Source organism: Macrobrachium nipponense, chromosome 22 (assembly GCF_015104395.2).
Source record: "Macrobrachium nipponense isolate FS-2020 chromosome 22, ASM1510439v2, whole genome shotgun sequence".
Taxonomy (NCBI): domain Eukaryota; kingdom Metazoa; phylum Arthropoda; class Malacostraca; order Decapoda; family Palaemonidae; genus Macrobrachium; species Macrobrachium nipponense.
Window position 1 is genome coordinate 52,134,137 of NC_087213.1, and position 26,042 is coordinate 52,160,178.

Here is a 26,042-nt window from a genome sequence, read left to right on the forward strand (position 1 = left end):
TGCGTTTTTCGACCATTTCGGTAGAGTCAAATTTGACCGAACGTGGTTTTTTTTCCATTTATCGTGATTTATATGCAAATATTTCGAAAATGAGAATAGCTACAACCTTCAACTATTTATTGTTGTATTATACATGAAATTGCGCACATTTTCATATATAAAACGTTATGTAACGGCTAATTTAAAATGGTGCAAACATTCACCACAATCGCACGTATGATTTTTTCGGAAGAGTTACCGCGCGGACGTAAAGAAAATGTTATTTTTTTCATAAATTCACCATAAATCGAAATATTGCGCTAGAGACTTCCAATTAGTTGCAAAATTAAGGTAAATGCTTGAATATTACTAGAATATAGGCGTTTTAGCTTACAATTGCGTTTTTCGACCATTTCGGTAGTCAAAATTGACCGAAGGTTGAAAATTTGTCACTTATCATTTTTTATATGAAAATATTTCAAAATTGATAAAAGCTACAACCATGGGTTGTTTTTTAGTTGTATTGTGCATGAATTGCGCACATTTTCATATATAAAACTTTATGTAACGGCTAATTTAAAATGGTGCAAACATTACCACAATCGCATGTATGATTATTTTCGGAAGAGTTACCGCGTGGACGTAAGGAAAAAGTTTTTTCATAAATTCACCATAAATCGAAATATTGTGCTAGAGACTTCCAATTAGTTGCAAAATTAAGATAAAATGATTGAATATTACTAAAAAAAAAAAAAAAAAAAAATAATTTTAAGAGTTTTAGCTTTTTTTTTTTACAATTGCGTTTTCGACCATTTCGGTAGAGTCAAAGTTTGACGAAGAAGGTTGAAATTTGGCACTTATCGTTATTATATGAAAAATATCCCCTTTAAAACTGATAAAAGCTACAATCATGAGTATTTTTTTGTTGTATTCTACATAAAAATGCGCACATTTTCATATATAATACTCTATGTAACGGCCTAATTTAAAATTGGTACAACAAAATTATGTCAAAGTGACGAAATAATTTCAGAGATGTGTCACAGATACTTTTTAGTGCGGCAAGAAAGAAATTCGCGCTTGCGCGCCTGCGTAACGATTGTAAACAAAACAACACCTTGATCCGTGAACTCCCAGCATCCCCCAAGGCGCGTGATTCAAGAGTTTTCGGCTGGTAGGCCTAAAAGTATTTTTCCGCAAATTTTAAAAAAACTTTTGTATGTCGACGTAAAATACGTCCAGTCGGCACCCGAGAGACAAAAAATGTCGACGTAAAATACGTCCAGTCGGCGTTTAAGGGTCAAGAAGTCTCGTCTCCTTTCTCCTGCCAGGCGCGAGACTCCGGCCAGAAGTGAGGCCTCCTTTTCCAGGCACGAAGCGTCCGCCAGACTTACGGTACAAGATAGGCTAGAAAAGTCTTACAGGTCCGAACAGCTTTCTAGGCACGAACAACCTACCAGATATGGAAATCTTTATAGGCATGAAGAGCCTTCCAGGCGCGAGACGTCTTCCAGACGCGAAGAGCCTAACAGGCACGAAACGCCAGCCAAGCGCGATGCCCCAGACAAGGATCCTGACAGGCGCGAGATACCAGCCAGGTGCGAGACGCCAGCCAGGCGCGAGGCGCCAGCCAGGCGTGAGGAGTCAGCCAAGCGAGAAGCGCCAGCCGAGCGCGAGGCGCCAGTCAGGCGTGAGGAGTCAGCCAAGCGCGAGGCGCGAGGCATCAGCCAGGCGTGAGACGCCAGCCAAGCGAGAAGCGCCAGCCGGGCGCGAGGAGCCAGCCAGGCGTGAGAAGTCAAGAAGGCGCGAGGCACCAAGAGAGAGAGACTCGGTTCACTCGATGAGTCCTTCTCCTAGTAGGAGTTTGTCTCCCGCAGGGAGAGAAGTTTGTGAAGATCCTCTCGTATTTAAAGCGGATTCTCCTCCCGGTTTCGACGAAGATTCGGGAGACGAGGCTATTGGTAGAGAAGGTTTCTCTAATTATAAAATTTTGACAGCCCTTCTTTTGCAAGAGTATGGAGATTCTTTGACTCCCGCTGCTCCTCCTTCTCCTCGATCGCTATTTTCGAGTGCAATTGTGCCAAAGTCTTCGTCGGTTCTGAAGATGAGACCGACTATCTTTATAAAGAGAGCTCTACAGTCTCTTGACAATTGGATGTTGACAAAGAAGGAACTTGTCAGAACCACCTTCTGTATGCCTCCAGCCATACTTTCTGGAAAGAGAGGTGTGTGGTACTGGACTGGGGAGAACATGGGCCTTTCTCTCCCAGCCTCGGCTGAAGCTGATTTTTCAACCTTAGTTGATTCCTCGCGTAGACACGCATTGAACGGAGCTCGTGTGAATTGGTCTATTTCTGAGACTGATCATCTCCTCAAGGGACTCTTCCATATTTTGGAAGTGATGTCAAAGAAAGCCCATGACTCGGAAGGTCTAGACCCCCAAGTCATTCTTAGTATACTGTCATGTATTGACAAGGCAGTACAAGATGGATCGGGAGAAGTCTCCTCCCTCTTTGGAGCGGGACTCCTTAAGAAGAGGATTATTTTTAGTGCTTTTCTAACCAAGGCTGTTTCACACTCACAGAGAGCAGCCTTGGTTTTTGCTCCCATGTCAGACTTTTTGTTTCCTTCTCAGTTAGTGAAGGACATTTCTCGCTCACTGACTGAGAAGGCGACACAAGATCTTCTCCTTCAGACTGCAAGGAAGAAGAGACCGCCTGTTGTGGTTGAGAAGAAAGGACCTATTTCTTCTGTTCAGCCCTTTCGAGGAGGCCCTCCCTCCAGAGCTCCCTCAAAAAGGAGAGGCCCTGAGAGGAGAGGTAGACCTGCTTTCCGTTCCTTTAAGAAAGGGAAATGAGACAACCAGCCTCCAAACACCAGTAGGTGCCAGGCTACTCGAATTTGCAGACGCCTGGACAATCATAAACTCGGACGCCTCGTCGATGTCAATAATCAGGAAGGGATATCTTATCCCCTTCCAGGACAGTCCTCCCCTAACGACTATTCCGCGGGAACTGTCAGCCAGATACAGGGACCCTGTACTGAGGGATACTCTTCGTCTGATGGTGGATCAAATGTGGGACAAAAGAGCTATAGAATTAGTACTGGATCAAAACTCTCCGGGGTTTTACAATAGTCTTTTTCTGGTCGCAAAAGCCTCGGTGGGCTGGAGACCGGTACTAGACGTCAGCGCTCTAAACAAGTTTGTTCTAAAGGAGAAGTTCTCTATGGAGACTTCGGCCTCAGTCCTTGCGGCTTTACGACAAGGAGATTGGATGGTGTCTCTGGATCTCCAGGACGCTATTTCATGTCCCGATTCACCCTTCTTCGAAGAACTACCTCCGTTTCATGACTGGGGGAAGGATCTTACAGTTCAGGGCCTTGTGTTTCGGCCTGTCCACAGCTCCTCAGGTCTTCACAAACCTGATGAAGAATGTGGCGAGGTTTCTTCACCTCAAAGGCGTCAACATCTCTCTGTATCTGGACGATTGGCTCATCAGGGCCAGATCAGAGAGACAGTGTTTGGAGGACCTTACTTGACCCTAAACCTGATAAAGTCGTTGGGACTACTCGTCAACCTCGAGAAGTCACAGCTGATCCCCAGACAGAACTTAGTCTATCTGGGGATTCAGATGGATTCTCGGGGTTTTCGAGTATTTCCTTCTCAAGAGAGAATCGTGAGGGGCTTGGAGAAAGTCTCTCTCTTCTTAGGGAAAGAACGAACTTCGGCGAGGGAATGGTTAAGCCTTCTAGGGACCCTTTCCTCGCTAGAACAGTTCTTTCCTCTAGGAAGACTTCATCTTCGTCCTCTTCAGTTCTTCCTAAGGAGATCTTGGAATTGGAAGACGGGACTTCTCTCCGACAGTTTTCTCCTTCCAATAGAAATGAAACCACACCTGGAATGGTGGTTGTCCCCTCTAAAAGAGAACAAGGGAATTTCTCTGGAAGTTCCGAACCCAAGCCGAGTGTTATATTCAGACGCATCGGTAAAGGGTTGGGGAGCAACACTAGGACCGAGAGAAGTGTCAGGCACCTGGAAGGCAACACAGGTGCCCTGGCACATAAATTGCAAAAACTTCTAGCTGTACACTTGGCTCTAAAATTCTTCTAACCATTTGTGACAAACAGTGTGGTCCAAGTGAACGTGGACAACACTACCGCTCTTTCCTACATTCGGAAACAAGGAGGAACACACTCCTTGTTCCTATACGAAATAGCAAGAGATCTGCTACTTTGGACCTCCCAGAGGAACATCTCCCTACTAACGAGATTTGTTCAGGGAGCAAGGAACGTCAGGGCAGACAGGCTGAGCAGGAGAAGCCAGGTCCTTCACACGGAGTGGACCCTTCACTCAGAAGTGTGTCAGAGTCTCTGGTCTCTTTGGGGCACTCCCCATGTAGACCTATTCGCCACATTCCTTTCCAAAAGGCGGAAAGGTCTTTGCTCAGTGGTGGAAGACCCAAGAGCTCTCGTGGTCGACGCCTTCCTGCTAGATTGGTCACATGTAGACGTGTACGCTTTTCCCCCTTTCAAGATCCTGGGGCAAGTATTGAAAAAGTTTGTAACGTCCAACGGAACAAGAATGACCCTGATAGCCCCCTTTTGGCCAGCACAGGATTGGTTCGCAGAGGTGCTGGAGTGGACAGTAGACTTTCCCAGATCCCTTCCAAGAAGGATAGATCTTCTCAGACAACCACACTTCGAGAGGTATCATCAAAATCTCCCCGCTCTCGCTCTGACTGCCTTTCGACTATCGAAAGACTTGTCAGAGCGAGAGGGTTTTCTCACAAGGCTGCAAGCGCTATCGCTAGAGCCCGCAGAGCTTCCACTAGATGAGTCTATCAGTCTAAGTGGGAGGTTTTTTAGAAGGTGGTGTAAGTCTTAAGAAAGTTGTCCTCCTCCAGTACCTCTGTAACCGAAATCGCTGATTTCCTTTTGTTCCTGAGAGAGGACTCTCACTTGTCTGTATCTACTATAAAAGGATACAGAAGCATGCTTTCGGCGGTCTTCAGAAATAGAGGCCTAGAGCTTGCTGACAATAAAGATCTACACGATCTTATTAGATCGTTTGAGACCACTAAGTCTAGAGAACCAGCTCCTCCCAGCTGGAACCTTGATGTGGTTCTCAAGTTCCTTTCGTCTGAAAGATTCGAGCCTCCTCATTTAGCTTCGTTTAGAGATTTGACAAGGAAATGCTTGTTTCTCTTATCTCTGGCGACAGCCAAAAGAATTTGTGAACTTCATGCCCTAGAAGATGTAGTCGGATTCAACAGAGACTCGGCCTTCTGCTCGTTTAGAACCCTTTTTCTTGCGAAAAACGAAAACCCCTCGAATCCCTGGCCCAAGAGATTTGAGATTAAAGGCTTATCAAGTCTCGTTGGAAGAGAAGCAGAAAGGTCTCTTTGCCCTGTAAGAGCCCTGAAATTCTACTTGCACAGAAAGAAACAAATGGGAGGCTCTAGACAAGGTCTTTGGTGTTCGATTAAAGACCCCACAAGAATCATGTCAAAGAATGCGTTAGCTTTCTTCGTAAGGAGCGTCATTACAGATGCTCACAATTTCTGTCCTGATGACTCTTTTCCACTTTTAAGAGTGAAGGCTCATGAAGTGAGAGCAGTGGCGACGTCTCTCTCTTTTCAGAAGAACATGTCGCTTAAGAAAATCCTTGATACGACATATTGGAGGTGCAACTCGGTATTTGCATCTCACTATCTGAAAGACGTTCGCGTAACCTACGAGAAATGTTTTTCTCTGGGTCCATTCGTATCGGCGGATACGATACTGGGTACGGGAGCCAAACACCTAATCCTTAACTTTGTACATACCTTCTACTAGATATGTTCTAGATTTCTGCTGACAAAGAGGGCTCGATGCTGCACAGGCGGCCAGTCACTGTTGTTCAGTAAGGAACTCTTGTGATATCTTTTTGGAGGAGTATGGTAAAAAAAAATTTTGGAATTTAATGTATGTATGCGTTTTGTGTTTTTGAGTTATGGTTGTTGTAATGAGTTTGGGGATAACTCAGAACAATTCTTTCTACTAACATGGTGGTTAGGATCAGGTGGTCGGGATTGGTTGTGTGCTCCTTCATAAGGTGTATTGTCATAGAAGTGGTCCAGTACCCATTGACAAAGTCCTTTCAGGCTCTGCCGAGTAAGCGGTTCATACCCCATCGGCAGACCCACAAGAACTCTTAGCCATAGATCACATATCTCGCTAAAGTCTTGAGGTGATGCAGACTACCGGGCAACAGCCACGAAGTCTACCACCTATCAGGTAGGAACCAAGGTTTTTCTTTTATACCTACAACATATGTTGTTTACCTGTCTATTCCATTTTAGCTGTCTCTTACCCTCCACCAAAGGGTGCCAATCAGCTAAGTATATATCTGACAGGTAAGTTGATTGTATGAAAATGATATTGTTATGATACAATAAAGTTTCATACATACTTACCTGGCAGATATATACGATTATTGGCCCACCCAGCCTCCCCGCAGGAGACAGGTGGAAGAGAGAAAATATGATAGAAAACGGGAATGGTTCCTAGTCCTGCCACCCAGGGCAGGCCGGTAGATCACCTGACCTACCTGTAGCGAGTGGCGCGAAATTTGAATTTCTGTCGGGGACGACGGAGTCTTAGCTAAGTATATATCTGCCAGGTAAGTATGTATGAAACTTTATTGTATCATAACAATATCATTTTTCATATGAAACTTGAATAACCTCAACCCAGTATACTTCAGTTTCACTTACTGATAAAAAATGTTCCATCATGACGAAGAGGTTTCATTCAAGCCCTGTAAAAGACAGGGTCATAAAGGAGAAAGTCGAGGTAACACGTGACCTCCACTAAAGATTCTTATTAAGCAGTGGTTTGTAACTACGAAATCTCGAAATGATTTAAGCATGGTCTTGGTTATGTTTATTATAGATTTCATTATAAACTAAGACAGGTTCATACCTTTTACAAGGGAGATATGTGGTATTTCATGAAAACAATTGGAGTACATTCTTTTCCCCTTCAGCATTGCTTTACGCTTCTCGAACAGTGCAATTTGCGATTACAAAACCACGCTCTTGCTTAATTTGCACACTTATGTAAGGTCATGAATCACAGTCAAACTTACCTTTGAGTGGTTAACAACATCTTGAGATGAAAACCAGTTTGTATTTCCAGTCCATCAATTATGAAGGTTATTGCTATTAAATGAAAGATTACCATCACTACACAGGGACCAAGTCTATCCCTGGACAAGGACATCTAAAAATAAAGAATGATAAAATTGCAATGGATTTTGATGACTGACTCCAGAAATGTGCTACTCATACAAGAAGGTATTTTGAAGGAGCTGTTAAATTTTTCCAGAAGAGTTACTTAGATTTGAAAGAATTGAATTGAACAATTTAGAAGACTAATTAAACTAGAATTTAATCCACTGTCCTTTATATGTCCATAGATTTTAATTGTATTATCAGTTCCTTAAACACCCATGAGATTTGTCAGAAATAAAGAAAAGGATATGATGGGGTACCTTTTTTTGATTTTGCTATGCCAAGATGTTGCCCAAGAATCAATTTTCTGTGTCATTAGTGTTCATCACCAATGGGTGTATTGACCCCCTTGATCATCTTTGGAAGTGCCGCCTCAGTGCTTGGCTTGTCAGTCCAAGGTTCATCTATCATTATAATCATCATAAACATTAAGTTGTAGACAACAAACTTGACCAACTATTGTCTGAGTTTATTTTGAAAGGTACTTTGGTTTCCATTTTTTTGGCCCCCAAAAAAAATTTTTTTTTTTTTTTGAAGGTTACTGAAAGTTTCTACTTTATTTCAGGGCTTCCCTCAAGTCATCAGTTGAGTCAAGCATGCCACCTGCCTTTGTAGGAGTTGATGGAACTCCTTTCCAGATCTTTCAAGATAAGATGCTCATAGATTTCAGCCTTATTTGCCAAAGCCTAAAGGTAAGTTTTTCACTTGATATTAGTATCTATATAAAAAAAAACAGGTAAATGTATGTTTGTGTCACAGATTGTGAAGGCAGAAGCCTCTAAAAGGAATTTAGAGAACTAGACAGGAAAAAGGGCTAATTACAGTACAATACATGGAGCTAAAATACAATAGAGACCTGGACCTCGTTCGTATTAGCACTCGAAATAATCGGATTTCAACGGAAAATTTTGAGTAAATGTTGCATCTGAGCTCGACCAAAAATCTGGAACCGACCCAAGGAATCATATGATTTTTGTAAACAAAAGTGGTTCAGTCAGTTTTGGTTTAAAGCTGGGGACATAGCTTTAAACCAAAGTGTTTTAAGAGTGTTTAAACCTTTAAAATGACTCTTGATTGAAAAAATACATCTATTTTGATGTAATAGGTGTTCCCATGCTAATAGGTGTTCCCGTGCTTATTTGGGGAGGAAAACGGTAAGAATCACAATTGAACTTGAGATAGTTGAAAATATATAAAGTAAGAGGCATTCTGCGACAACTTGAAATCCTGTGATAATTTTAATGATAGGCTAACCCTTGAAGTGCTGATAGTTGTATCAGTAGTAGGCTACAGTTACAACTATCGACACTAAAGAAACATTTGTAACCTAATATTAATGGTAAAAACCAGGCTATCCAAGTGAATCACTAGTGATACAACTTTTGATACCGTAAACAAAACAACTAATTACAGCAATTACCGTAATTACCATAATTAGATGTTAGGAGTTCTTACTTTGTTACCGGAGTGGGATCTCTATCCATAATTCTAAAAACCGAAAAGGTCTCTAAGCCTAAACATAGATATTTTCTGGAGAAAATGATAATTCGAATAAGTGAAACATATTTTATAGAATATGTACAAGCACTGTCATCGTAAGCCGCTTGCACTCTTGTAAATTAACAAAGTTGGGTTTAAAAGTGGCACAATACTTGATTGTATAAGCGTTAAGTGTGATTTCGCTAGATTTGAACATCATTTCGCCTGCGCTTTATTTTTCTTATGGTGACAGCAGATGACGTCAGTCAGCTGTTTCTCGATTTTGTTGCTTATGTCTGTACTACAGGTTTACAATCGCTTCATCCGTAATTTATAAAATTGGGAATGAGAGAGAGAGAGAGAGAGAAGAGAGAGAGAGAGAGAGAGAGAGAGAGAGAGAGAGAGAGAGAGTGACTGTTGCCTGGGTTAGGTTGTTACACTGACACATATTCATTAGCAAAAGTCGAAAATATTTGTACTATATTGAGAATAGTCATGTAATGTCATCAGCACTTGACTTGAGGCACTAGGTGGTTATATTTCCCATATCATTTGAGCTCTTTCCAGTTTATTCTGTTTTGTGCACTCTTCTGTCTGCATTCCCACCAGATAGCAATGCAGACAGAATTTTCCAGCCTTTAAATCTTCCTCTTATTCCATTTCATTTCTTGTCTTATGTCCAGCTACTGGGATTGGCTGAAAGTAGTACCCCAGTGCATGTCTTCACAGCCTCATTTTCATGAATAGTTGTCATTCTCTTTGGCCCAGGCTTTCATGTATGGTTTTCCACCATAATAGCAGAACTTTCTTATTGGTCCTTGTTTCATGTTATTTCTTCATACTAACTGTTCCACATCCCTTGTCCAAACCATAGAGATTTTTGAGATCAGTGTCTCTCCACTTGCTGCTCAGCTCTACTTCACATGATACTCTCATACACTTGCTAAGATTCTCATCAGTTTTCACCCCCTGCAGGAACATAGCTGTGCCTTCAGTGCACCTGATGTGGTGCACTGCAGGCACTGCTAAAGGGTGTATTCAGCATCCCATGAGCCTTCCAGCCTGTCGTTAATTTTCTGAATTGATCTATCTCGCTTTCCAGCTGCTCCAACACCCTTTTCTCTTGAGTGCTGAATGGCCAAGATTGTCATAAAATCAACTTACCTGTTGTCACCTGCTTTCAAAGTAGTCTCCTTCTTTGCAAGGGCCACTTTTTTGCTGCAAAGAGTAGTATTGGCCATATAAATGCACCCAGTGGTCTTTTTACTTAATTGTAGCTGCTGGTATTTCCTTTTTCATACAACTTTTACTTAATTGTAGCTGCTTGTATTTCCTTTTTCATACCAGCTTTTACTTAATTGTAGCTGCTGGTATTTCCTTTTTCATACCAGCTTCTCAAGCAGCATTTCTTCAAGGCTGATTTGAGATGCAGTGTCAAATTCAAAACTTGCGTTTATGGTGTTTATATAGAATGAAGCCAAAGGTTCTGGAATTTCCTAGTGACCTTACACACCGTTGAATACCAGCATGAGAAATTGGAGAGTACAATGTGTGTCCAGTAGCAAAAACAAGTAATTTGTAAAAAGCATAAAAATACGATGAAATCAAGAGATAAAAGATAAGAAAAAGTGCTTTAGCAACCCTTGAGTAAGAAAAGACCAAATGTGTGACTGTGGAAGACCTTGACACAGTCAGTGTTGGAGATTTGTGTTTTATGGTTTTCATGAAGCCAAAAAGTTTGCATCTTGGATGACCTGGCAGCTGTGGTGAAAGCCACAGGCATACTTGATAAAGCAAAACTATTGAACAGTGAATTAAATCGATTTGAGCAGGCTTGTCATTATTCAGTAGATGGTGTGGCTGCATAACCTAATTCTGTTTTGAGTGGAATGATTAGAATTTCAAATGCTTTATGTGTAGAGCTGAATATCTTCATTACAGTTTAGTGGTGTAACATAAATCAAGTGGTAGTGTAAGGTTCTTGTAGAAATATTGAATCAGGTTGACTTGTAAATGACATTTTTGTGCATGTTTGCAATTCCTCGTATTATTGGATGTGCTGTCTTCAGGAAACTATGCACCCAGTAAGTGGCTAGTGCAATCACTGAATCTCAGAGTGCACTGCAGTCATTAAAAAAGTTTCTTTGCAGCCTCCCTTCATCCCATAGCTACAACCCCTTTCATTCCTTTTACTGTACCTCTGTTCATATTCTCTTTCATCTAACTTTCTACCCTCTCCTAACAATTGTTTCATAGTGCAACTTTCAAGATTTTCCTCCTATTACACCTTTCAAACCTTCTTGACACTATTTCTCTTTCAGCGCTGAATGACATCATAGGTTCTAGCACTTGGCCTTAGTCCTAAATTTTATATTCCATTCCATTCCATGACCCTATGTAGCATGCTTCCATGGCATTGAAACCTTGTTATGCAAAATAAAGAACTGAGAAAGTGGTTTAGTTGTTCAGATAACTGCTGTACAAAAATTTTAAGTTACAGTTGTCAACAAAGACAATAAATAAATCTTGTAATTGAATCCAATTAAGTAAGAAGTAAGATACATTCTGTTTGAATAGACAATACTAAGCCAGCAAGACAAATGAAGACGTGGTTCAAAGTACAGTGGTACCTCGAGATACGAAATTAATCCGTTCCGAGACGGCCTTCGTATTATGAGTTTTTCGTATCTCGGAACACATTTTACATGTAAAATGGCTAATCTGTTCCAAGCCCTCCAAAAACACCCCAGTAAATTATATTTCCAGGCCTAAAACACATGTTCTAGGGTTACGACGGAAGAAATATGTCTCTAAAAAGGCAAAATACTGTACATACTTGAGTAATATTCAACTGCATGTAATGTTCAACCCCATTTTTACTGCATGTATTAGGACTTTAGCATATGTCCCCTAGCAATAAGCATAGCCTATGTTAGCGGTTGCTACTGTAGCCTAGTCTATGATTCTGACATCTAAACCTAAGAGCTAAAAGCTTAGAATATGCCAATAAAATTATAAATAATCAGTATGTACTCATTTCAAATAATTATTAATTAATCATTAACTATAATACACAAACAAAGAAAAAACAAACCTTCCAATCGATTGTTTACATTCTTACGAGTATCGAACGAGCGCCAAGCTATCATTTTTCCTAGCACACAGTAAGCCATAAATTGTCATTAATATCTCTCTTCAACTAATGAAACCACCAAACAGTATAATAACCATTCATTTCTATTCTTTATTCTATCTTTACCTAATGGAGATACCGAGTTACTGACAGCTGTAATGAAACATACGTAATACGTAATGTAATAATAAAACAGAAGAAGAATTCTAAAAAATACCTATTTGTTGGCAGACTGATTTATTTTATATTTTCTGATATCTAATTCACAATTTTTTTATTAAATGTATTGCATGTACTCATTTCAAATAGTTATTAAGTAATCACTAACTATAATAAACAAAAAAAAAACAAAAAAAAAAAAACCTTCCAAACGTCTGTTTACATCCAGCACTTAGTACTAGTATCGAACGATCGCCAACCAATCACTTTTACACAGTAAGCCATAAATTTTCATTATCTCTCTTCAACTACTGAAACTACCAAACAGTATGATAACCATTCATTTCTATTCTTTATTCTATCTTTACCTAATTTTTTTTTTTTTTTTTATTAAATGTATTGCATGAATAAGTTTTTCAATTTACAGCAACTTTTTACCAATAGAATACTTGAAGCACAAGGGTTAGATGCTGACCAATAGGAGAGCAGGACCTTATGGGGTGACTAGCATCAGGAACCAATGGGAGAGCGGGAGGATGGTGGCAAGTTTACTCAGTTGGCGGCGCGGGAGTTTTAAAATTGTTCTCGGTGGTCCGGGCGAATCTCGGGACTTTACAGCAACAACCTTTCGTATCTTGAAAACTTTTCGTATGTAGAGCAGTAAAATTTTTCGCATTGGCTTTCGTATCTCGAGTTTTTCGTAAGTAGAGCCTTTCGTATCTCGAGGTACTACTGTATTGTTTTTGTGGTCACGAGATGACGAGAATTAGTCAATCAAGTAATCTTTTGAGGTTATGAATGGTTGGCAATAATTAAATGAAAATGTCTTTAGTACATTTTTAAACTGAATATTCTGTTAAACATCAACCTTCCGTAGTGGACATTAAAAAGCAAGTGGTTCAGTGTATAACCTTGGTATGTCGGCTCAGGTGTAGATAGTTGACAAAGCAAGTGTTGCTTTAGAATAGTGTACATAAATAATAATATGTACAGACTTTTCCTGTTGTGTAATTTCCAAAAACCAATTGTAATATTTACAAGTTGCATTTTTTGAGTTTTGGTTTAAAAAGGTTGATGAAGTATGAAAATATATATAGTATATTGTTTGACTTGTTTTTGTGTTTGAAAAATAATTTACAAGTGATTTGAAATTTGCTGGTAAGGGTTGAATCTTTTGCAGTATTCGCATGTAAATATCATTATTATTAATTTGTGATTTAGGTTTCAATGTGTGAATGAAATAGACTCCCTTTGTAAGCTTGTTTGTGAACTAGGCCTCATATTCTGAAATTAACACCCCGTTTGTGAGCACAGTTGTTGATTGGGCTTCATGTTGTGAAATACACTCCTTTTCATGTTGTTTCACTTTGTTTGGTTTTATGTACAGCCCTCCGCGGTGATAATTCCCTCTCTGGCAGGCCCCGTACAAATCCAAAATAGTCTGCTGGGAAGGTTTCTTCCTGACATCTCAACTTTTCTTTGTTTTAATATCACTAGCAGTTCACACCTTATTGGGCATTCTGTCCTAATTGGACATTCAGGTAGAGAGAGAGACCTTGTGCATAAAGTTGTATGGCTCTATATATATGTATTAGATGCTTTATTCTTTCTGCTTAGTGAAATATGCTTGGTGACATTCATGTTAATGTCCAATTTTTCCTTTCAGAAATGAGTGCCCTGGAGTCATGCACAGATCAGTACAGTATATCTTACTGGTATCCCCATGGCTTGGATTTGTCAGACCTGTGGAGCCTTTCAAAGGAGCACATTTCTGCCAATGAAGCCACAGTAAGTAACAAGGTTGTTTTAATAGTCATAAGCCTGTGAAAGGTTATTTAGAAACTAAATACTCAAACCTTATTCTATCAGTTTATTTAAAAAATCATGCACGGCAGACAGTCCAGTTCCACGTGACAGCACAAACCTTACTTAACCAGTCAGCTAACTTAAACCTAACGCAAGTTTACTTGAGGTTCTTTAAAACGTCCTTTTAGCCCCAAGCTGCAACCTCCTTCGTTTCTTTTTGTACTTCTGCTCAAATTTGCCTTCTTCCGTAGTACTTTCCACCCTCTCCTAACAATTTTATTATAGTGCAACTGCAAAAGTTTACTTCCTGTTGCACCTTTCAAACCTCTACTCTCGGTTTTCCTTTTGGTGCTGAATGACCTCATAGGTGTCAGCACTCGACTTTTGGCCTAAATCTATATTCCTTCCATCCTTCCTGCTGAAGGAAAGCCAGATTTGATGAACAGCAGCACTGATAAGCAGTAAATGTGCCTTGTTGTTGAACGTCTCCCAGTTCCAGAGGTTCTTTATTCCTCGCACCTGTGGAACAGTCTCCTTACTGAGGATGTCGTGTGCAATATGTTGAGTTTCATACAGTTGCAAAGCAGTTTTACAAAACTAGTGTATATTATTTACTTACCAAGTTTTCATTTTTGAGTGTTTAAAATGCTGGCCAGGTAATTTTCCATTGCTTAGTATTATTTAGTGTTTTGTGGGAAAAGTTCTATAATTGCATTGTTATCACTTGTGGGAATTATTGGCAATCCATGCATGATATATGTTGGTGACACCTATGATACACCAGAGGTGTAGAGAAAGTGTTTTTATTTTGCACATTTCTTTGTTTTTACTTGCATGTTTTTCTCCTCTGTTTTGTGCACATGTTCAGTGAAGGTGACACATTGCCTGTTAGTGGAAGGTTAGACTATTCCGGATGTGCCTGAGGCTAGGTTAGCTACAGCAGGCTTCCAGTGCCATGTTTCAGATGTCTCCATCTCATTGATGTATTTATCCACAGGCTCTTTTTTTTCTGTAGGATTTTTTGTTTCCTATTTAATTTTATTATGGTGTATAATCTAGATTTTGAGACACCCGTCTTAGAGAACTTTGCCCATTAGTGGAAAGGATAAGCCTTGATACTTTGCTTGCTAATGGGAATTAGTGGGAAGGTTAGCTAGTTGGAATTGATAGGAAGGTTAGGGCATGATATGTTGGCTAGTCACATTGCTGCAAAGGGTTGCTGATGCCTGAACATCCCCAGATGGCATTTTGAATGACCTGTAGTACTCATGTGATCAAATTGACTGAGTCCCCATCTGGTAATTGGTCAGCAACCAAGCCTCAAGGCTTCTGTAACTTAGCAGCAGCAGTTTATGATAAAAAAAAAAAAAAAACTCAAGCTTTATACTATTATTTGATACGTACTAATATTAGTCCAGACTTTGGTGTCTGTGGTATGTCTGTATGTACAAAAAAAGGTATACTATATGTGTTTCTTACCAGTGTGGTTCAGAGAGAATCTTTTGGAATAGAAATATCAAAATAGATCGTTACATTACTTCCTTAATGTGCCAGAATTTAATTGCATTTAAGTTCCAAATAATGGTGAACTCTTGCTAAGGAGATATCAGGTATAGTGCACTGCTCAGGTATGTGACAAAAGGTGCAGATTCTGGCAAACCAATACTATCTAATGACACAATGCAAGTACTACACATTTTCTTGACAGAATATTAGAGGGAAGATTTTTGAAGTGTTGGTCATCAATCATTGCAGATGTCTGTTTGTGTGTTGTATCATTGCCACTGATTGTGAGCAGCAAAAGTAGTTTAGGCATTACAGGAAACTGAATTGATACTACGTTTCAGATTAAATTTTTATAAATCCTAGTCAGGTTGTTTACAGATTTTTTTTTTATTGGAGTAATAGTATGATATAAAATTTTTGTTGCAGGATTTAACTATTTCATATTTTACAGGGAAGGAGAAACAGCACCGTGAATAGTTTCAACTAGGATGTTTTAAGTTGGAAGGTCTATTAAAATGTGGGAGATTATCAAGTGCAGCCCAATGTGACACACCTGGACCTTAAAGATCTGCTCATGAAAACAACAATTTTCTGGGGAGTAAGTTGTATGGAGAGATTCACTATAAAGTTTGAAGTTAAAAGATATCTGCTGTCTAGTAGAACATTACTTGATGTCTTCACTGTTGTCTTGTCAGGTTTTGTTAAAAGATGAAGAGATGTGTGCTCCAATGATTATAAAATGCTGAAAATATTGACCTATACGTATATACATACTACATGTAAAGTAGTGTAACTTGAATGCGAACAATCTTTGACAACTGGTATTATAGCAGGAATCAGTTAGGTACTTGTCATGCCTTTTAAAATCAAGCTAATCAATTATGAAGAAATTTAATTGTGGAAAGGAGTCCAAAATTGTCTTAATATTTTTTTATTAATTTGCCTGTCATTTTATTTGATTCACTTAAGAATCGTATATCAAATTAGGGTTACAAAATGAGCCACTTTCAATATTTCATTCACAATTATGTAAGTGAACAATAAAATAAAGGTTTTAGTGATAATTTTGATTAGCTGAGACATAATATATAGTGTTTCTCAGGATAGTGCTCTCCGATCTATATACTGATTTTTGGATTTACTAGTGTCATACTTTTCAGGCCATGAAATTAAGATCATATAGTGCCATTTTTAATGCAGTGTGTATATGCTAGTGTCATACTTTTCAGGCCATGAAAGTATAGTACAGTGTGTAGATAGTACCACTTTTATTGTAGTTTGTATTTGCTAGTGTCATACTTTTCAGGCCATGAAAGTAAGATAGTACTTTATGCAGATAGTATCACCTTTATTGCAGTTTGTATTTGCTAGTCATACTTTTCAGGCCATGAAAATCAGACAGTACACTGTGCACATAGTGCTAATTGTATTGCATTTTGCAATTAGAGTATCACCTTAATGCATGTTGAAGTGTGTAGCAGCCTAGACTTAACATCTGAAGTTCTTCAGGATATTGTTTTTGGCTGTGCCAGTCTGATACTTTTCAGGCCTTGAAAAAGGGATGTATGCTGCAGATAGTGCTACTTTCATTGCAATATGCAATTATCATTATCCCCTTAATGTATAATAATGTATGTGGCAGCTAACCATATAATTATTGGAGTTTTAGAATTAATATGTAAATTGTGTAGTCTAGAGGGGATGAAGCTAAACTCTGGAAAAACCAAAGTTATTCATCAATCAATCCGTAGCCTGTTTCTGTTCTTCTGTTCCAGGACTCACTGTAGGTAACAGTGTCACAAGGCCTTTGCAATTAATCCTGTTGTGAATTTTTTTTTAGAAATAGTACGTTGATGGATAAAATTTAAACTCTTATACTAATTAAAGACAGATCCTTTGGGAGCCATGTGAAGGTTGAATGAATTAGGGTTGGGCTGTGAAAGTACTACTCATGATGAGGCACCTTATTTGATCTCATTTCAAAGCACATTACTCACACTTTGTATTAGAATGCCAGAAGAAGGGCAAGACACACAAGTGAAGGTAAATGGACGCGTTAGAAAATTGCTGGAAAGGTCACAGTATTGTAGGTGATACAAAGGCTCAAAGAACATACAAAGTATATGGCAAGAAGTTTGGGTATAATATGTACGTATTAGCATTTGCACATTAAGATTAGGGGTTGCATTACTATTAGCATTAATACGTTAAGATTAGGAATTGTATTACTAAGTAGCTCATGTCTTGGTGTGTTTTAGCCACTACCTGTGGCTTTAAAATCTATCCCCTGACAGGACTATGTAGCCAGTGAATCAGATTAGGGTAAATAGCTTGTATCTTATGACAGCCATATTTTTATTGCTTTGCATTCTTTCTATTAAGTTATATGATGGTGCAATGGCCCTCATCATTCATTTACCTGTCTTATTGCCATCCATAAAATCTGGATACACCCTTTTGGCATGAAGTAGTCTTCATTGTTAATATTTTTGTGCCTTTTTCCCGTCTTGAGGTTGAACATAAGATAACTGGTCCAATTCTGTAAGGTCACTTTCCATTGGTTTCTTGACCTTTTACTGCTGCTTTTATGTATATTTTTTATTGGAACCTATTTTGCACTATTGCTTTCACATGCACTTTTTCCAAGTAGTTATTGCTTAACTTTTCATCGCTGGTTCAATCATGAAAGCATCATATTTTCCAACCTGGGTCAGTCTTACAGAGTTCATGGTTCCAGAGGGACTGGAAATAGTCTAGCTTGGAATTGAGGTGTGTATTAAAGGTGAATAGGACTGGATTTATTCTTGTAATCGAAATGACTGTAAAATAGCATCATATTAATCCCTGGATCATTATATAAGTGCCACTCGCTGCATCATTCAAAATCCAAAACTGAAAGTCGTTCTTGATGCACTGACATGGCATTTTTGACCATTTTCCACTTGTTGCTTTGATGTTTGTCATAGTACACTTATTCTGCTTTAAAATGACACTAGCACGAGTGCCGTGTTAGGAATAATGACATCACAGAGAACGTATAAAGTCTTATATTGTCTGACATCATCTCTGTTTGGGACAGACAGGACGTGAGCGAGTTCTAGGACAAACCTGAAATCTTCATACTAATCAATTTCACCTTCATTGTCATTTTATACCTCCAGAGATCCCTTGATCTTTGAGTCTAATTCCGTCCAGGTCATGAAGCGTCTAGGTATAGTAATTAGTCGTGTATGTATGTCATCAGCACTTGACTTGAGGCAGTAGGTGGTTATATTTTCTATATCATTTGAGCTCTTTCAGTTTATTCTGTTTTGTGCACTCCTCTGTCTGCATTCCCACCAGATAGCAATGCAGACAGAATTTTCCAGCCTTTTAATTCTCTTCTTATTCCATTTCATTTCTTGTCTTATGTCCAGCTACTGGGATTGGCTGAAAGTAGTACCCCAGTGCATGTCTTTACAGCCTCATTTTCATAAATAGTTGTCATCTCTTTGGCCCAGGCTTTCATTTATGGTTTTCCACCATAATAGCAGAACCTTCTTATTGGTCCTTGTTTCATGTTATTTCTTCATACTAACTGTTCCACATCCCTTGTCCAAACCATAGAGATTTTTGAGATCAGTGTCTCTCTTTCCACTTGCTGCTCAGCTCTACTTCATATGATACTCTCATACACTTGCTAAGATTCTCATCAGTTTTCACCCCCTGCAGGAACATAGCTGTGCCTTCAGTGCACCTGATGTGGTGCACTGCAGGCACTGCTAAAGGGTGTATTCAGCATCCCATGAGCCTTCCAGCCTGTCGTTAATTTTCTGAATTGATCTATCTCGCTTTCCAGCTGCTCCAACACCCTCTTTTCTCGAGTGCTGAATGGCCAAGAGTGTTCCAGTGCTTGGCTTGGCAGCCTAAATTTCATAAAACCAACTTACCCGTTGTCACCTGCTTTCAAAGTAGTCTCCTTCTTTGCAAGTGCAACTTTTTTGCTGCAAAGAGTAGTATGGGCCATATAAATGCACCCAGTGGTCTTTTTACTTAATTGTAGCTTCTTGTATTTCCTTTTTCATACCAGCTTCTCAAGCAGCATTTCTACAAGGCTGATTTGAGGTTTAGTGTCAAAATCAAAACACATTTTTGGTGTTTGTATAGAATGAAGCCGAAGGTTCTGGAATTTCCTAGTGAGCTTACACACCGTTGAATACCAGCATGAGAAATTGGAGAGTACAACGTGTCTCTAGTAGCAAAAACAAATAATTTGTAAAACGGATAAAAATACGGTGAAGTCAAGAGATAAAAGATGAGAAAAAGTGCTTTAGCAACCCTTTAGTAAGAAAAGACCAAATGTGTGACTGTGGAAGACCTTGACACAGTCAGTGTTGGAGATTTGTGTTTTATGGTTTTCATGAAGCCAAAAAGTTTGCATCTTGGATGACCTGGCAGCTGTGGTGAAAGCCACAGGCATACTTGATAAAGCAAAACTATTGAACAGTGAATTAAATCGATTTGAGCAGGCTTGTCATTATTCAGTAGATGGTGTGGCTGCATAACCTAATTCTGTTTTGGGTGGAATGATTAGAATTTCAAATGCTTTGTGTAGAGCTGAATATTTTCATTACAGTTTAGTGGAGTAACATAGCTTAAGTGGTATGTAAGGTTCTTGTAGAAATATTGAATCAGGTTAACTTGTAAATGACAGTTTTGTGTATGTTTGTAATTCCTCGTATTAATGGATGTGCTGTCTTCTGGAACAGGGAAACAGTACATGAACCTGTACCCAGTAAGTGGCTAGTGCAATCACTGAACCTCAGAGTGCACTGCAGTCTTTAAAAAAGTTTCTTTGCAGCCTCCCTTCAGCCCATAGCTACAACCTCTTTCATTCCTTTTACTGTACCTCTGTTCATATTCTCTTTCATCTAACTTTCTACCCTCTCCTAACAATTGTTTCATAGTGCAACTCTCAAGGTTTTCCTCCTATTACACCTTTCAAACCTTCTTGACATTATTTCTCTTTCGGCACTGAATGACATCATAGGTACTGACACTTGGCCTGATGCCTAAATTTTATATTCCATGCTTCCATGGCATTGAAACCTTGTTATGCAAAATAAAAGACTTAGAAAGTGGTTTGGTTGTTCAGATAACTGCTGTACACAAATTTTAAGTGACAGTTGTTAACAAAGACAGTAAATAAAATTTGTAATTGAATCAAGTGAGAAGTTGAAGTAATGATTCAAGTAAGAAGTGAGATTGAATCAAGTAAGAAGTGAGATTGAATCAAGTAAGAAGTGAGATACATTATGTTTGAATAGACTATTCTAAGCTAGCTTATTTAATGGCAAGACAAATGAAGACATGGTTCAAAGTATTGTTTTGTGGTCACGAGATGACGAGAATTAGTCGATCAAGTAATCTTCTAAGGTTAAGATGTTTGGCAGTAATGAAATGAAAATGTCTTTAGTACATTTTCAAACTGAATATTCGGTTAAACACCAACCTTCCATAGTGTACATTAAAAAACGACTTGGCACCTCGACTCGGGTGTAGATAGTTGACAAAGCAAGTGTTATTTTAGACTTAGTGTAGCTGTGGCTATAACACCCACACTTTTCTTGTTGTGTAGTGTAAATATTAATATGTACAGACTTTTCCTGTTATGTAATGTCCAAAAACCAATTGTAATATTTACAAGTTGCATTTTTTGAGTTTTGGTTTAAAAAGGTCGATAAAGTATGTAAATATATACAGGTAGTCGTCTACTTACGACCTATGCAACTTATGACAAACCGACTTTACGACAATGTAATAATATATAATAATATTTAATTTTATATTTGGCTAAAATACATCGAGCGCGCGTATGATAGTTTTTCCCGCTACCGGCAGCGCACTCATCTCCGAGAGATGCTCAGCTTTCGGCAGTGTTTCTGTGTGTTTGAGTCCTTGTTGTTAGCCTATATTGTACATTGTTTCTTTGCTCCAAACCCCAATCAAAGATGTCTCCAAAGAGAAAATCTTGCTCAATTTCCAAGCCTGCTAAGAAAGAAAGAAAAGCTATTGATCTAGACATGAAAGTGAAAGTGATAAAGCAGTCTGAAGGGGGGAAGAAAGTGAGTGTAATAGCCCGTGATCTTCACCTACCGCATTCTACTGTGTTGACAATTTTGAAGGATAAGGAACTTATTCGTGAAGCAGTAAAGGGTTCAGCACCTATGAGATCATCTGTGATAATGAAACAACGAAGTGGACCCATACACGAAATGGAAAAACTATTAAATGTGTGGATTGAAAGCCAACTCCAAAAACATGTCCCATTAAGCCTTCACATACTGCAAACGAAAGCTTTAAGTATTTTTAAGACGTTGAAGGAGCGTGCTGGAGTAGATCATTCTCAAGAATTTTCAGCAAGTACAGGATGGTTCACACGATTTAAGAAAATATTTCAATTGCATAATGTCCGAATCACTGGGGAAGCAGCGAGTGCAGATGAGGAAGGTGCGAAAAAATTCATTGAAAGTTTGGATGAAGTCATTGTAGAAGAAGCCTCTTTACCAGAAAAATTTTTTAATGTTGATGAGAGTTGATTATTCTGGAAACGAATGCCGGAACGCTCCTACATTTACCAAGAAGAGAAATCCATGCCTGGATTTAAGGCATTTAAAGATAGGCTGACTTTGTTGCTTGGCGGTAACATCGCCAGGTTTAAGCTGAAGCCATTTTTTATTTATCATTCCGAAAACCCGTGAGCTTTTAAAAATGTGAATAGGCATACGCTACCAGTCTACTATCGTTCCAACAAAAAGGCATGGATGACTCAAGCACTTTTCGAAGACTGGTATGTAAACTGCTTTATTCCCCAGGTTCGTGAATATTGTTTCCAAAACACTAATCCATTCAAGGTGTTATTACTTTTGGGCAACGCACCCGGGCATCCCCCTCATCTGGCCGATCTCCATCCTAACATAAAAGTGATATTTTTACCACCCAATACAACTCCCCTCATCCAACCTATGGACCAAGGAGCTATTGCTACCTTTAAGGCAAATTATCTAAAAACCACCTTTTCCCAAGCTATATCTGCTACAGATGATGATCCTGACTTAACTTTATGCGATTTTTGGAAAAAATACGATATTCTTAAATGCATCAAGAACATCTCTGCGGCATGGGAAGCTGTCACAAAGAAATGCATGAACGGTGTTTGGAAGAATTTGCGCTAAACGCTATGTGAATACTTTTTGATGGGTTTTGATAATGAGAATGAACTAATAATGATTCGTAGAAAAATTATGAAATTAGCCAAAGGTGTATCGTTGAAATGTGAAATGGAAGAAATCGAGGAATTGCTTGACAAAGAGTTGGAAGAACTAACAACTGAAGGTCTGATTGCTCTGGAAGAGGAAAAAGTTGCAGAAGAAGAAAGGAGAGAAGCAGCAGCAGAAAAGGCGGATGAGGAGGAGCCACAAGAATTTTCACGAACCATAAGGCTTAACAGAAGGTTTATCAGAGTTAAATAAACTTCTAGCTCATTTTGAAGGAATGGATCCAAATATTGAAAGATTTTCAAGAATTGAACGCATGGTTCTTGATGCTTTTCGCCCATACTGGGAAATTTATGAAGAGAGTAAAAAAAAAACGGACCATTCAAACAAAACTAAGCATGTTTATGTTTAAACCAACATCTCGGTCTACCCCTGCCCCCTCTACCAGTACTACCATGGATGACCCCGACGATCCCCAGCCATCCACTAGCAGACAATAATTTTTGTATGTTCATGTTTTTGCTGTACTGTAAATCAATTCTATGTATGCATTACTGTAGTTTGCCTGAAATATATAAAGAAAAAATAATTTACTGTAAAATCAAACTTTGTGTATTACTATGTACATAGACGTGTTGGTAACAGTACAAATGGTCGGTAGAGAAAACAGAAGATGATGTTTTGTTTTATGTTTTCAGATGTAAGGTTTTGTTCGAAAATGGTAAAAGATTCGTATTTTTGTAATTCATTTTGTATTTTTATGTTTTGCAAATAAATCAAATGTAATAACAAATTATGTATTTAATTCAAACCTATAAATAAATAAAAGTAAATAATACATGTAGCCGATTATCAATGCAAATGGCGGATAAGAAAATGTAAACAGGCCAGACAGATGGTTTGAATGCCTACAATAAAAATGTTAAATACAGTAATAAAAGTAAGTATTAATCAAGGAGTTCAAGAATGATAAGATTTCATATGCTAAACGTAATAATAGGTACTATACATGCACATTTTTGGGATATTAAATGTATATTAGGCTAGTCAGTTGTCAATGAAAATGTAAACGTAAAATATACGTACATGTACATGCATGTGTGTTTGAATATGGTAAAAAGGATAAAAAGACAGCTCAAACATGATTCAACTTATTCAATATGCTAAAAGAAAGACATTATACAGTGCATACTTTGGATATAATATATGATGGATAATATACGGTAGGTACAGAATACATGTACATAGGGTATGTGGTTCGTAGGTATAGAATATATGTACATAGGCTATGTGGTTCGTCGACTTTTGACGAGATCAACTTTCGACAGCTCTGTCAGAACCTAATGCCGTTGTAAGTAGACGACTACCTTATGTATTGTTTGACTTGTTTTTGTGTTCAAAAAGTAATTTACAAATAATTTGAAATTTGCTGGTAAGGGTTGAATCTCTTGCAGTATTCGCATGTAAATGTCATTATTATTAATTTGTGATTTAGGTTTCATGTTGTGAATGAAATGGACTCCCTTTGTAAGCTTGTTTGTGAACTAGGCCTCATATTCTGAAATTAACACCCCGTTTGTGAGCACAGTTGTTGATTGTGCTTCATGTTGTGAAATACACCCCTTTTCATGTTGTTTCACTTTATTTGGTTTTATGTACAGCCCTCCGCGGTGATAATTCCCTCTCTGGCAGGCCCCGTACAAATCCAAAATAGTCTGCTGGGAAGGTTTCTTCCTGACATCTCAACTTTTCTTTGTTTTAATATCAGTAGCAGTTCACACCTTATTGGGCATTCTGTCCTAATTGGACATTCAGGTAGAGAGAGAGACCTTGTGCATAAAGTTGTATGGCTCTATATATGTATTAGATGCTATTATTCTTTCTGCTTAGTAAAATATGCTTGATGTAGTGAAATATGCTTGGTGACATTCATGTTAATGTTCAATTTTTCCTTTCAGAAATGAGTGGCCAGGAGTCGTGTTCAGATCAATACAGTAAGATTACTGGTATCCCCATGGCGTGGTCTGACCCCAAGGCGTGGATTTGTCAGACCTGTGGAGCCTTTCAAAGGAGCACATAACTGCCAATGAAGCCACAGTAAGTGACAAGGTTACTTTAATTAGTCATAATCCTGGGAAAGGTTATTTAGAAACAAAATACTCAAGCCGTATTCTAATAGTTTATTTAAAAAATCATGCACAGCAAACAGTCCACAGTTCCATGTAACAGCCCAAACAAAACTTTGCTTAAACGCCAGTCGGCTAACTTAAACCTAAGCAAATGTATGCATAGAAGGATATTCTATCTTTTCCTTTTAGATTTTGACGGCCTTCAAATCCCCCTTACCCTAATGATATTGCCACTAGCAATCTTATTTAATTTTTTTTTTACAATCCTTATTTTGCAATAACCATAAGAGGTTCTTTAAATCTAAAAGCTTAGATTTACTCTTAATAAACAGATACTGTTGTTTCTCCTTCATCAAGGAACCAAATGTCCTCTGTACTTCTACATACGAAATGCGATCATACAATTTATATAGTTCTTCCAATCCTTGAGAACTGCTCTGAATAAAAATGTCTTTTAATAACATTAACACAGTGAAAACTGGACCCACAAATCAAGGTTCAAAATAGTCATCTTCATCTATGCAGGTTGTAGGATTTGTACAGATTTTCTACAGGTACTTATAAAGGTAACAACTTTTGTAAGTGTGGATCTACACTGGCATTAAATGACAGTGCAGACAAAGCTAGCAACACTTTGGCTGTTATAATTAGACCAATACTATAGCTGTAGGTGCTAGTGATGATTCCAGTAATTCTGGATGCACATTTAGCCAGGGGTCTGGAATGACTCAAGTTTATTGAGGGTCTTTGAAACGTCCTTTCAGCCCCAAGCTGCAACCTCCTTTGTTCCTTTCTGTACCTCTGCTCAGATTTGCTTTCTTTCGTATTACTTTTCACCCTCTCCTAACAATTGTATTATGTATTGTGCAACTGCAAAAGTTTACCTCCTGTTGCACCTTTCAAACCTCCTCTACTTTCGGTTTTCCTTTCGGTGCAGAATGACCTCACAGGTGTCAGCACTCGGCTTCTGGCCTAAATCTTATATTCCTTCCGTCCTTCCTGCTGAAGGAAAGCCAGATTTGCTGAACAGCAGCACTGATAAGCAGTAAATGTGCCTTGTTGTTGAACGTCTCCCAGTTCCAGAGGTTCTTTATTCCTCGCACCTGTGGAACAGTCTCTTTACTGAGGATGTCGTGTGCAATATGTTGAGTTTCATACAGTTGCAAAGCAGTTTTACAAAACTAATGTGTATATTTACTTTCCAGGTTTTCATTTTTGAGTGTTTAAAATGCTGGGTAGGCCATTTTCCATTGCTTAGTATTATTTAGTGTTTAGTGGGAAAAGTTTTATAATTGCATTGCTATCATTAGTGGGAATTATT

General features: G+C 38.6%; 1 long non-coding RNA gene across 1 annotated transcript; it reads left to right on the forward strand.

Moving 5' to 3' along the window:
- The first annotated feature begins 7,815 nt into the window (after positions 1 to 7,815).
- Positions 7,816 to 24,758, forward strand: LOC135198636 (uncharacterized). The gene is made up of 4 exons (XR_010310849.1): positions 7,816 to 7,945; positions 13,691 to 13,812; positions 15,788 to 15,934; positions 24,551 to 24,758. It is a non-coding gene; the product is annotated as an uncharacterized LOC135198636 (long non-coding RNA).
- Positions 24,759 to 26,042: the final 1,284 nt, after the last annotated feature.